Source organism: Camelus bactrianus, chromosome 30 (assembly GCF_048773025.1).
Source record: "Camelus bactrianus isolate YW-2024 breed Bactrian camel chromosome 30, ASM4877302v1, whole genome shotgun sequence".
Classification (NCBI taxonomy): Eukaryota; Metazoa; Chordata; class Mammalia; order Artiodactyla; family Camelidae; genus Camelus; species Camelus bactrianus.
This window is the reverse complement of record NC_133568.1, coordinates 19117051-19129725: the sequence shown is the minus strand read 5'-3', so window position 1 is coordinate 19129725 and position 12675 is coordinate 19117051. Positions and strand designations below refer to the sequence as shown.

At 42.6% G+C, this 12675-nt stretch overlaps 1 protein-coding gene and 1 long non-coding RNA gene across 3 annotated transcripts in view; one reads left to right on the top strand and one right to left on the bottom strand.

Annotated features, from left to right (window-relative positions):
* Positions 1–7798, bottom strand: part of CDH20 (cadherin 20) — a 178677-nt gene extending 170879 nt beyond the window's left edge. Inside the window, exon 1 of the mRNA XM_074355377.1 lies at positions 7666–7798. The gene's annotated coding sequence lies outside the window, so the exon portion shown is untranslated. The remainder of the gene's footprint in view (positions 1–7665) is intronic.
* The window catches only part of LOC141573285 (uncharacterized), a 411281-nt gene continuing 399983 nt past the window's right edge, over positions 1378–12675 (top strand). For both annotated transcript variants that reach the window (XR_012503341.1, XR_012503340.1), the window contains exon 1: positions 1378–6207. This is a non-coding gene — a long non-coding RNA (uncharacterized LOC141573285). The remainder of the gene's footprint in view (positions 6208–12675) is intronic.

Genomic DNA, 12675 nt, shown 5'->3' with positions numbered 1-12675 from the left:
ATGTAGGGGAGGCAGTGTAATTGCATGATTAGAACTCCAGACTTGGGAGCCAGAGAGTCCTGGGTTCGAAATCTGCCCTGGGTGACTACTTAGCCTTTTGCTTCAGGTTCTGCATCTGCAAAATGAATATGATAACAATACTGACTTCCCAAAGAAGATTAATGAGGCCGTGCACGTGAAGCACTCAGCACGGTGTCTGGCCCAGGGGAAAGGACTTAAATAAATAGTGGTTATTCATTTTTATTGCGCTTTCTGCTTTCTCTCTGAATGCAACACATTTTAATTGACACAAGCAAACTATATAGATGTATCCAAAGACATGGACAGCATTTCTGTATTATGAAGAAATCTGTTGTTTTCCTGTGTTTAAAGAAGCAAGCCTCAGTAATTTGATCTCCGAATGTCCACCAGCCCTATGAACTGGATGATAGCCTCTGTGCTTAGCTGCCTGAAGTATTCCACTGAGGTGCAGAACTGCCAAATGGATTAATTTTTTAGTGACTACTCAAGGATTTTATTTCCAAATATGAGCATGCTTCGTACTTTTAGGCTGCAATAAATTTTCCCAGTATTATTGAGATGAGAACATAGGCTTAAGGATAAAGGTAGAAACAACCATAACACTTTACAACTATAATGTTAATGAAGACATACTTTGATTGCTAGACACTGTTTGCTTTAAATATAATTTGTAGTGTGATTGATAACAAAAGATCTTATGTAATAGTTATTTACAAGAGGAGCATCCTTGGGATTTCTTGCCAGTTTGTGCAAAGTATGGCACAGATTTAGTCTTATTTAATGTCCAAAAAAGCTTACAAGACACATGCTCTCAAGTGTGGCTTCTTTCAGTGATATGGTGATGGTGCCTTTGCAAATTCATACTTCAGATGAGGCCTAGGATGTAGGGAATCAAGGGGTTTGAAAAAGGCATATTGGAACTTGTATTGTTTCTTGCATTAGAAAAAGAAGATAAGTGAACCTTTGGGTCTGTGGATGGGTGGGCACAGAGATGGCTGTAATGTTCAGTTGGTTTCTCCCCCAACCTTAATAGGTGATAAGTAGGTGATACACCCATTCTTCATGTCTACCCAGAATATTTGGAAAAAGATTGTAGATGCAAAGATTGAGTGTTCACTTCCATCTGTTTTGATACTCTTATCAGAGTGCTAATAATCTTTCAAATTAAAAAAAACATGTATTTAGTTGCCTTTAGAAATTACTTCTAAATGAAATCCCTTTAGCTCACTTCTAATTAAATTGCTAAATGAAATGACTTCTATTGGTTTTTGAAAACAAATGATGGTAAATACATTTATTATTCATAATATGTGCAAATTAATCCATATTAGGACTTGATCAAAGTCATTGGCTTTACAAAATGAAACAAAATAATAATGAATATGATATAAAATGTACATTATTCCTTCAGGAAAATATTATGTATACAGTAGCTTTAACCACAAATTTTTATAAATACATCTAAAATACTTATGCACACTTAAAATGTGTATCCAGCAATTTATACCACCTACTATCTAATAAATTCTCTTTTAACTTATTGGTGGAAAGTGGAAACCAAAGTTTGGTTCCCTCCAGAGATATCGGCTAGAGAACAAGCAAGCTGCACTGCACATCTTCCTGTGCTATTTTGACCATAACCTTAGCTCCAATCCTGGTAAACAAGTGCCTCTGGGAACAAGGGGTAATTGAATCTTCATGCTAATTCTAGCCTGGTTCTCTCTTGACTATTGGCTCCCAATTATGCCAACATATTACACTAGGTACTGTTCTCTAGGAAAACACTAAGACCACCTTGTTCATTCAACTAAGGTCAGACCTAAAAGAAAAAAAGAAAAAACCAGGCTGATGCTTTACCTATAGACATTTCAGTTCATATGGGCATCTGCTTTTCATTTTGGTAGGAAGGTTAACATAGCTTATTTTAGTTATAAATCAGGTGCAGGAGCAGAAAAGTGTCAGTGTATTGGCCACATGTCATTTCACTATAGGTTTCTCTCCTCCCACAGGATGTTGGACAGTGCTGCAGTTGCGTGGTTGGGCTTGACCATTTGGCCATATGTCAAGCGAGCTTCTGTGACAACCAGAGGTAGCCATTGCCGTGGAATGAAATTATTATTTTGTTAATTACTCTTTACTTAGTTGCAGAGAATATGCAGCCACAATTAGTCTAATACTCAGGACTTCAAGGGTAGAATATGTGTGATGATTTGTTGCGAATAATACCCATTTGGGGAAGTGCCATCTTTATTATGAAGAGATTCTGTGCATTTTTAACAACTTAGCTATACATAAACACATTCAATATTTAGGTAAAACTTGAAAAAAAAGGAAAGCCTTTAAAGATTTTCCTCTTTTCCTTCCTCCCTCATACCCACACCAGAAAATTGCCAGTAATTATGACTATTAATCACAGGTGTATCTTGCCAGTTTAGGGAAAAGAATTTGAAGTAACAAAGTCAGTTCAAGTATTTGACTATTATAGATTCATCCACCTTGGAAATTCCATTAGTTCCATTTTATTTTTCTTGTAAAAATGAGACCAACATATATTATTGAGAATCTGCTATGTGTAAGACTCCAGCTAGGAGCTCTGCGACTATGAGAAACATCTCTTCCATACAAGAAACATCTCTTGACGTGGCTATGGGATTAGTCCAAATAAATTCTAAACTCCTGATTAGATTATCAAACATTCTTACAGATAGCGAAAACACCCCCATTTCAGGAAATGCTGTGCACGTTTGTCATTTGTACTCTGCATGACGTTTTATATGACCAGCCCTTACTGCTTTGGAAGAAGAAATGAGCAGTGGTATCGTTATTACTTTACTCTGCATATATTTAAAAGATCTAACGGTTTATGGCTTCCCTTACTCTTTTATTGTAGGTATTCATTGATGTATTCCCATACCAAATGTTCTCTCTTTTATGATTCCTTAAACTTATAAAAAAATTACACATACCTTTAGGGGAATTGGACCATTTCTGTTTTGCATTGCACTTGAGTAATGCTTTGACTTGAATATTCTTAGGGTTCTAAAATTAAGTTAATCCATATGTAATTAGGAATGTTCTTAACTAGACAGTCCTGGTTAGCAGGAGATTGGCAGATTATTCTGAAAAACTATTTAGCAAACTATGAATAGCAATTAAATGAGAAAAGGCTAAATTTCTCTTTAAAATGGGTTGTTTCCATAATTTAATGTGGCAATATGATTTTATATTTTTAATTGCTATAGACAGTGCATTTCGTAAAGTAGAATTTTGTCTTCCGAAAGCTAGATAGTTCCATAATTTTATACCACTTATGCTTTTTAACACTTTAGTCAGTATTCTTCCTTTGCAGTCCCTTTTGATTCATGATGGGTAAAAGAAGTTAGAGGTTAGTAAGGGCAGTGTTCTACCTCTTAAACAAATTGAGACAAAATGAGTATCTTGGAGAAACTAAGTGTTTCTCTTTATGAGACTTTATGACCTTATGTAATTTATTATGCTTTCTTAATATCGTAGTGCTTTTATTCCCAGAACAATTATACTTAACATTGACACTAAAAAATGCTTCTTTTTAAAATTCAAATAATGAGAACTTTGCTCCATAGTTTGTGTCAATATTGGGATTCAAGGAGGGTTTGAACCTAATGAATACATGGTTCTTCCTTTCCCCTACCCCAGACACCAAGTGCTTAATACCCTCTGGGAGTCCCTTACTCATTGTTTCATTGCAGAAGTCATTTCAGAAGGGATTTATGACAGTTCCATCTTTTAGTAAATAACAATAAGCCACAGTCTCCTACCTGTAATAACTGTAGATGCTCAGCTGCTTAGAATCACCCTTATCACTTAAAATATGGTTTCTTTTGTCTCTAAATTAGTATGAAAATACAGAGGAGGCTATTTCTTCCATTAAATGTGAAAGATTAATCACTGGGCAATTTGTTTCACAATAGAATATAATGAAATGTCAAAAAATGGAATACTTACTTCTTAAACCTTATATGTCTGTGAAAACAGTGTTGGAGAAGCAGAAAAATCTGGGGCTATTTGCACAGATTTTGACTGAGCTGACACTAAGGTTTGCATCTACAAATCTATGAATTAATACTGGAGTTACCCCAGGCATTCGTTACTTCTGTAGTTTCTTAGGCTGATTTTAAGAGATGAGAAATTTTGTCCACAGCCAGAGTAGAACTTGGAGGGGGAGAAACGGCAGCAATGGAACTCAGATCACCAGCATTTTCTGTGTTCTGGGGATATGAATATGCTTTTTTTTTTTTTAAACGAATCAGGATTTTCCCAAGTACCATCAGAGTGAAACGAGTGAAGATAAAAGTGATCTGTTACTTTTCTATTTCTCCCTTGCTCTTATTTTTGCTTCTCTGCACTACTGATTACAACACCACCAGATCAGAATGAACAATTAACTGTCTAATTATTCTAGTCACACCAGCCCACAATGAAATCTTTATTCCGTGTTTACAGCAATCTTTGGCAGAGGCTGTCTTGCTGTTTCTAAACTAAGAAGAACTGCCCTTTGGCTCCTCTCGGCATCAGCTGCCTTGGTTTCAGCCTTGGATGCCAATAATCAGACTTCTTTTTCTTCCAAAGTGGACATTTTTTTTAGGGTGAAAAGACCTATTCTCATCACCCTCCCATATATTCTGGCTGATTTATGTTCTGGCCACTGCAGCTCTTCCTTCCGTATCTCTTTACATTTTTCCTCTCTCCATAGAACACCACCAGGCAAAACCTCCATTTTAAGTCCGAAACTGTAAAAAATGCTTCACCAAACAGTGCTCACTACTATGAGGGAAAGAAAAATACAACTACTGGTTTATGAGTAGAGGGAAGTCAAGGAAACCCTTCCTGCTTTCTACACGGGTAATTCTCTAGCTCAAAAGGCATTCAATAACTTCTCCACCAGGGGAAAACTGTACCCACTTTTCAGTGGCTCTCTTGATTACTTCCAACTTTTTACTTAAATTTGCCAACAGCTGCACATCTCTGAGAGGCTTCAGAACTTGGGGCATATTTAGAAATATATAAGGGGCTGAGAGAGTACATCTGAATCTCTTTGAAATGGCAAGGGGAAACTACTGCACTGTGCAGACAGGGATGGAGAAGTTAACAGCAATCCAAAGATAAGAGGAAGGCAGTTACCTTTACCAAAGGGAGGAGGGCAGGACACCTTGGTTAGTCTTCTTTGGACCATCTGATGGAGTTCCCATCCTGCATCTGAGAGCAGACAACAGCCAGTGTTGGGTCTGTTGCCCTATACTGCTCAACTGGTTTTTTTTTTTTCCCCCAGAAGAATGTTTCCCTGCTCTGCAAGGATGATGGCATCTTTCTTCCCATTCCATTCTCCAAACTCTATGTGATGGTTCCCCTAACAACCCTTCCGTCCTGCCCCTCAGCCCCCAGCACTTACTACATTCCCATTGCCTCTTCTGTGAGAACTGGGTCATAAAATTTTACAGGGGCGAAAGGTAGAAGGGGGCGTCTCAGTAGTGTAAACACTGATTAAATTCCCAGGCAACTCTCCCCATATGAAAGATAATTTTTCTACAAGTATGCACAAAAATGTCAAGAATGCTAAGTCATTTTTATGTTTGTACTTTCCTTTTCCATTTTAATTCCACACTGCCACATGGCACACATGCTAAAAATGAATCTCTGTAACCTGCAGTGTGGCAAACTTTTCACATAACAGTAAAACCGCGTATTTTAGAGACTGTCCTTTCCCAGGATGCTCAAAGCATTTTGGGAAACAAAATTAGATCATCTCACCACAACTGTCCTATTAGAAAGGCATGGCTACTCATGCATTGGCAATAGGGAAAATCAGAAGCGCTGGCAAGGAAAGGTCATACCAAAGTCAGTGACAACAGCCTAAGTAGACTCTGAGAGCTTGGTTCCAATTTATAATACTTCCCATTTGCCTCGTTTGTCTCTCTTTTTTCTCTGGCAGGAAGGGATGTGGCCAGCGAGGAGGCTTGACCTCATCTCCTGCACTTGGCTTAACTCTGACATGCTGTTCTCCCACAGTCTTGCCCTGTTTTCTGCGTCATCAGCTGGCCAAGCCTGTGCCCTGGAGCAGCTCTGACCAGGGGCCAAGCCAAGAGGAGGCGACTGCAGATGCCCCTGTGGCTTCCTCCGGTGTTGAGAACCTGAGTGTGCCCCTGCCAGGTAACATGCCCTGTGGGACAACGAGGGTTACACTAAGAGAAAAATTAATTTCCAGATCGTAGAAATACTTGAAAGGAAAAAGCGCAGTCAGGTATGGCTTCAACACTGGCAATGCCCCCACCATTCTGGAGCCAGAAGAGGCTGAGGAGGGTGAGCCATAGAAATACAACACTCATCTATAGTGTTGGTGCAAGCACATTGTGAAGTTGTGACTTTTTGTTCTAAGGTAGATCCAGTTCCTTTGCGGGGTCCCTGACACCGCACAGCTCTGAGGGGTAATTTTCTTTGATGGAGAGGAGCATCAGAGACCAGAGGGGTCAAGGGATAATTTATTTGAGGAAAGGCAGACTCAGTTTCCAGGCGACATGTAACAATCAGAAGACAAAATCCTTCCTGGCATTCGTACCAATAACGACGGCATTAATAATAGTAATAATAATGGCACAGTAAACTCCGAACCCACTAGGCGACCAATCCCTTAGTGCTCTGCCGCCAGCGCTCTTACTTTCTGCCTGGTTTTAGCAGGGGAGGGTGGTGGTGGGGAAGGCTCTGGCGCTGCCTCCGGGCTGCCCTCCAGGTTCCAGCCTCCATCCCCACCCCCGGGGTGGATAGTCAGGCAGAGGCTTCTCCTTCATCCGAAGTCCAGCCTAGCCTCTCCCGTTGCTGAGGGCACGTTGGGACTCCGCGATAGTGTTTCCTCTGCAAATCCGCAACTTTCACCCTATCTGACCCCCTCGCCAACCCCTCATCTCCGGCTCTCCTTCCACAGTAACTACCAGGAGCAAAACCCAAACAACCGCGCGCAATTCAGAGCTTTCCCTGGGAGTGTCAGGGCCCGGAGACAGGAAATCCGGAGAGTTGGCGATGTCCGGCAGGTGGCAGGGACGCGAGTCACCACCACATTCTCCTCCCACGGACGAACTCGGGCACTGGCGCCGCGCGAGGCGGGGACTGGGACCGGCCCCGGCCCCGGCCCCGCAGGCTCCTGAGCCTCCCCGGAGCCTTGGTCTCTGGTCCCCCTTCACGGCGCGCATCCTCGAGCGGGGGACGCGGCCAGCCCTCTCCCACCGGCTGCTGGAGGGAGGCGCAGCCGCCCCCGGGGCAAGCGAGGGCAAAGCCTGGGCCAAGCGCTCCCGCGAGCCGCGCTCCTGGGTCTCCGGTCCCCACCACCCGGGCGCGCAGCCCCGGCTGCCAGCGCGCCGCGTCCTCAGCCTGCCCTGCTGCGCTCCAGCTTTCAGAGAGAAGCTCCCCAGCCCAGGCAGCTCTTTCGCGTCCCCTTCCCCTCAAAGTCCGAGGAAGTCTAACTCCGACCCGCTCGGAGAGAGCTCGGTGCGGGGCAGGACCGCCCGCAGCGCCCGGGGGCGGCTTCCCGGGAGAGCGGGCTCCGGCGCCCTGCGCAGCCTGGTGCGGGCGCCCGGGGACAGTCGCGCGGGCCCCCACCCGAGCTCTCCGCTTTACCTGGCACGGCCGGCGACTCTCCGCGGACGTTCGGTCCAGACTCCTCCGGGGCAGGCGTCCGGCTCACATCGCTGCTTCACCCACCGGGCAGCCGGTGTCCCGCTGGGTCCCTTCGTCCCCGCTCTCGGCGCTGCCCCCGCCCCCCACCCCCCTACCCCCTCCGTCAAAAGTGTCACAGCTTTTCTGCCTGCGGATCTTTCGCAAAGTCTCCGCGCAGTCGTCAGGAGTTGGGCTTCGATGGCAGGCGCGCCAACCCCACCGATGCCCTGCCCCGCCCTCCCGCGGTCCCCTGCGCTCCGCCCGCGGAGAAGAGCCTCTCGTCGCGGTCACCGTCCCCCGAGCGTGGCGCGCGGTCCGCTTCCACTCCCTCGCGCCTTCCCCAGCCGGAGTGGCTGCCGCCTGCCTGTGCCGCGGGTCCTCATTCCCCTGCTCATGAATATTCTGACAGAGGCTAATGCCGTTGAAGTAAATTGAATTAGCCAATTGGTGCCAGGAATGTGCGCTCCTTCCTTCTGAGGAGCTGTCTGGAACCCCACCAAAAGAAAGCAATTAGCGTCCGGTTGGCACCCTGTGGTTTAGATCAGTGAGGAGCAAAATGGGTTAATTCTTTAAATGCAGTTTAGAACCGTATTTAAATGTTTAAACTCCTCTATTGGCTGAGAGAGTAAGAAAACGTTAAGAGGGAGAGAGAGGAAAGGTGATGGGTAGGCAGGCGTAGGGGGAATATCTACCCCCAACCTCCCCCTGAAGAGGAAGTGACTGTGCACAGATTATGAATTCTGGAGGAGGCAGTTGACAAGAACAGTAAAAGATAGGCAACCAGGATCTAAAATGAGACGGTATCAACCTGGGTTTAACTTTGACCTTGAGGATGCTGAGGACTCTAATACTTTTCAATAGGAGGGGTGGCGAGAGATGGCAGAGGGAGAGGAAAACTTCAGTCATCTACTTTTATGATTTTCTCCAAATGTTCAGATTGCCTTCCTTTGTCCTCATAGCGAGACCACAGAGTTTTAAAACTTTGGTTGAAGTAGGGATGGGGTGGAGGTACCTTAAAGGTCAGGAGTTTCAGAGGAGGAAGCAGAGACCACCCGTGAATGAAGAAATCCTCTCAAATCACACAGTGGCTCTGACGGGGCGGTTCTAGAAGGCAAGTCTCAACTTTAGTCCAAGCTTCTTGGTCTGGGGTCAGACAAGGTGGACAGGAGGAACAACCTCTGTCGTCGTGCCTCCTACCCTGGAATGCCAGCTCCTTCACAGTTACCGATTACAACTTGGGTTTAGCCAGCTGGGGAGTATCTTTGCCCAGTTCCGCATCCACATCTCTCTTTATAAACCTTAGGTGCTTTTAAGATTTTCTCCCCATCACTGATTTTTTAAATACAGAAAGTTATTTTGATTGAATTGTTACTGAATGATCTATGTGTATAAATAACTGATAAAACTGTGTGTGAGTAACTGATAGAATTCCCACATATGCCAGTAGAAAGCAGTATCCTGGCAAAGGCAGTTGTACGATATTTTAATAGGTTTCAACAAGGGCTAGAATTGGAGCTCACAGTAATAACAGTAATTATTAATGTAGAGCAGCTAATGTTTATCAAGAACTTGGTATGTGACAGACATGCATTAGGCAAGTATCTCATTTAATCTTTCCAACTACACTATTCAATGTATACTATTGTTTCCCCATGTTAATAGATGAGGAAGGTGAGGCTCAGAAAAGTAAACCGTGTGTCCAAGTCACATAGGTCATAAGTGGTGAAGACACTTTGACCCCAAGCAGACTAATTAATATGCTTGAGCCTTCAGGTCACCAGCAGCCTATACTGCCTCCTTATCTTAAAAAGAGAACCAGCCTCTTGATGTTTTATTGAAGTGACTTGTCCTTGATGATTAATTTCTTACCAAAATTTAGAGGGAATAAGGAGGGTTTTTTTTTTTTTTTTTTTGGATGGTATGGTTAATTTTACATGTCATCTTGATTGGGCCACAGGGTGCCTGAATATCTGGTCAAACATTATACTGGGTGTTTCTGTGAGGATGTTTTTGGATGAGATTAACATTTAAATTGGTAGACTAAGTAAAGCAGACTGCCTTGCCCAGTGTGGGTGGGCCTCATTCAATCAGTTGAAGGCCTGAATAGAACAAAATGGCTGACCCTCCCCTGAGTAAGAGAGATTTCTCTTATCTGATGGCCTTGGAACTGGGACATCAGCTCTGCAGATTTTGGGCTTGCCAGCCTTCATAATTGCATGAGTCAACTCCTTATTTTCTGTCTCCTGCTGGTTCTGTTTCTCTGGGGAACCTTGACTAAAACATGTGGATATATTCAGTAAAAGCTACTCTTTGTGAAATTCTCATGAATGTCTGAATATTTCTATCTCCCAGTACATTGTCTGGTACATAGTATATAATAAATATATCATTTCTTGTACTTAAGATTTTCTAGGCCTATTATTAGTAAGGGAGGAGCAATTATATTATATAAAATATTTGATTATATGTTGTTATATATATCATATATCATATATAATTTGGATCAGATATCATCAGATTTAAATAAAATTTTATCTTTGAAGAACTAAAAACAGACTGTAATAGGTTGGGTTAAAACAAGATTTAAAGATGTAATATGGGGGGAAATTTTAGTATTACAATTTTAGGGGTAAAAATGATCAGGTTAAATCTCTGAATTCAACAGTTGTTGAATACCTATTAAATGCAAGGCACATTTCTATTCAGATATTTTCTATTGAAGTTCGCAGTTGAATCACTTAAAACAGTTAAGAATCTGCCATATTCTATTCTCTGAAACTTTGGGTAGTTTAAAACCCTTTGTTAAGAAACTGTATACTGTTTTATCCCTGTATTAAATATTTAAGATTTTCCTCATCACGATTCCTCCCTTACAATGCTCTGTTGGATCCTTCTTTTTACTAAGAGTATCCTCTTAGGATTTAGAGGCAACATTTCACTGGAGTCTTCAGATGTTGGAATGTTTATTTATATGAATATGTTAATGTGATTTTAGGGCCCATAAAACGTTATCAGAATGAGTGCTTTCCAGTGAGCTCTAGCGATGCAGAGGATAGTGTCAGGGAGGTACCTCCAGAGTCTGAGGTGGGGCTTCAGCACTGGGTATGGGGGATGGGCAATCTTGGACCAGCCATTCACTTTTAGAGCAGACCTGGTTGGTGCTTCTACAAAGTGGAAATAATAATACCATACTGATTGGGTGCTTTGCTATTTACAAATTGCTTTCCCATATGCTCTCTCATTCTGTCCTCCTGGTAACCCTGTGAATTCAGTATTGTTATCCATATTTTAATTGATGACGAGTCTCAAGCTGACAGAGATTCAGTAACACTCAGAGCTTCTCTTGGGAACAGATAGAACAGAGACTTTAATCCAGTGACAAAATCACCTTCTCAGTGAAGCCGTCTTTGACATCTCCCTCTGTCCAACCCTCGTCCCCCGCCGCTGTGCACACACTCATATACACACACACTTCTTTTTCCAGTAGAAATACAGTCTCTTCCTTTGTTCCCCTTTAGGAGTTCTAAGAGGCATAAGGAAATAATTAGAACACAATTTGTTGTCTCTACAACTAACCAAAAGCAACCTGAAGTGAGGAACCTTGTCTTAATCATTTTTGTATCCTCAAATTTAGCTTAGTGGGAGGTGCTTAGAAAGCCCACCAATACCAACTCGGCACACTTTCGAAAATGCGTCCCAGTGACTTTACTGGGCCGTTAGGATTGAATGAAATAGTTGGCAGGTACTTGGGAAACTTAAAAAAATCATATAATGATATTATTATTATTGTAATAATTAATATTTTTCAAAAGTAGAGTCTGAAGTAAATATAAAAAATTTTAGCCTTGACCTCTGGCTGAAAAACTCCACGAGTGAGAAAGCAGTTTGATAATATTGTCAGCTACTGTTATTTAGGACATGGATGGATAACACTTGCTCAAATTATAATCATCTGGTTAATAGTAGTACTAAAGTGGCCCATTAAGCAAGGCGGTATTAGTCTGGGAAAGGTGAGTGAATGTGTGTGTGTGTGTGTGCGTGTGTGCATGTGTGCAGTCTTCCTGCAGTTTGAAGAGCGTTATCTGTGAATGAGCAGCGTCAGCTGCTGGTATAGCTGCATTTCTCTAAGGCAAGGAGCTGCTCTTCTCCTATGGGATGATCTTTATTAAGAGCTCCCAAGGTCACAGAGTTAATGACAGAGCTGGGGCTCCTGATCCTTCCTTGCTCAGTGCTATTTTCACTACCCTGCGCTGACCGTGATTGGCAGCCGCTGCCCATACGGTGTGGTTAATGGTTTTACAACTGAGATGAGTGGTATGCAGCTCAATACCTCGTTATAATTAGTCTCCTGAGTCAGCTAATACCCTTCTAATGCAATTTCATGATCTAGATTATTCAGTATTACCCATTCAAGGTATTTTTGGATTTGAAATGATAATTATTTAGTAGAACTGAAGACATTGATACGCTAAAAAACACTTTTGTGGCTTCATAGCTTGTCTTACCATACACATTCATCATGAAGCAGTTGTTTTGGTTAAAAGCATACACACATGCACATTCAAAAAAAATCCAGAATTCCTTTTAATCTACAGATTCTTTATTTTTCTGTAGCATTGAGGTGCAAATCAGATGATGCTTCTAGACTGATTGACTAAGGCCTTTTGAGGTTCTGTGTTACTTTACTTTTGCTTTTGTGTAACACACACATCCATTCTGTCCTTTGAATTTGTGGGTTAATCAGTGACTCTCGGTCATCCTCAGAAGAAATTGGTTCCCTCACTGTCGATGTCTGTCCATTCCTGTCTGTTTCACTATGTCTGTGACTAGAATAGAGGAAAATACACCTCCCACCATCACCTCCAAGGAGAAACAGCCAGAGAAGCAGCCAGTGCTTGTGACAGCGTTCGTGAAGATGACGTTGCTGGTCCATTCAGTTGAATCTGATGAATACAGTAGCCTTCCTGTGGG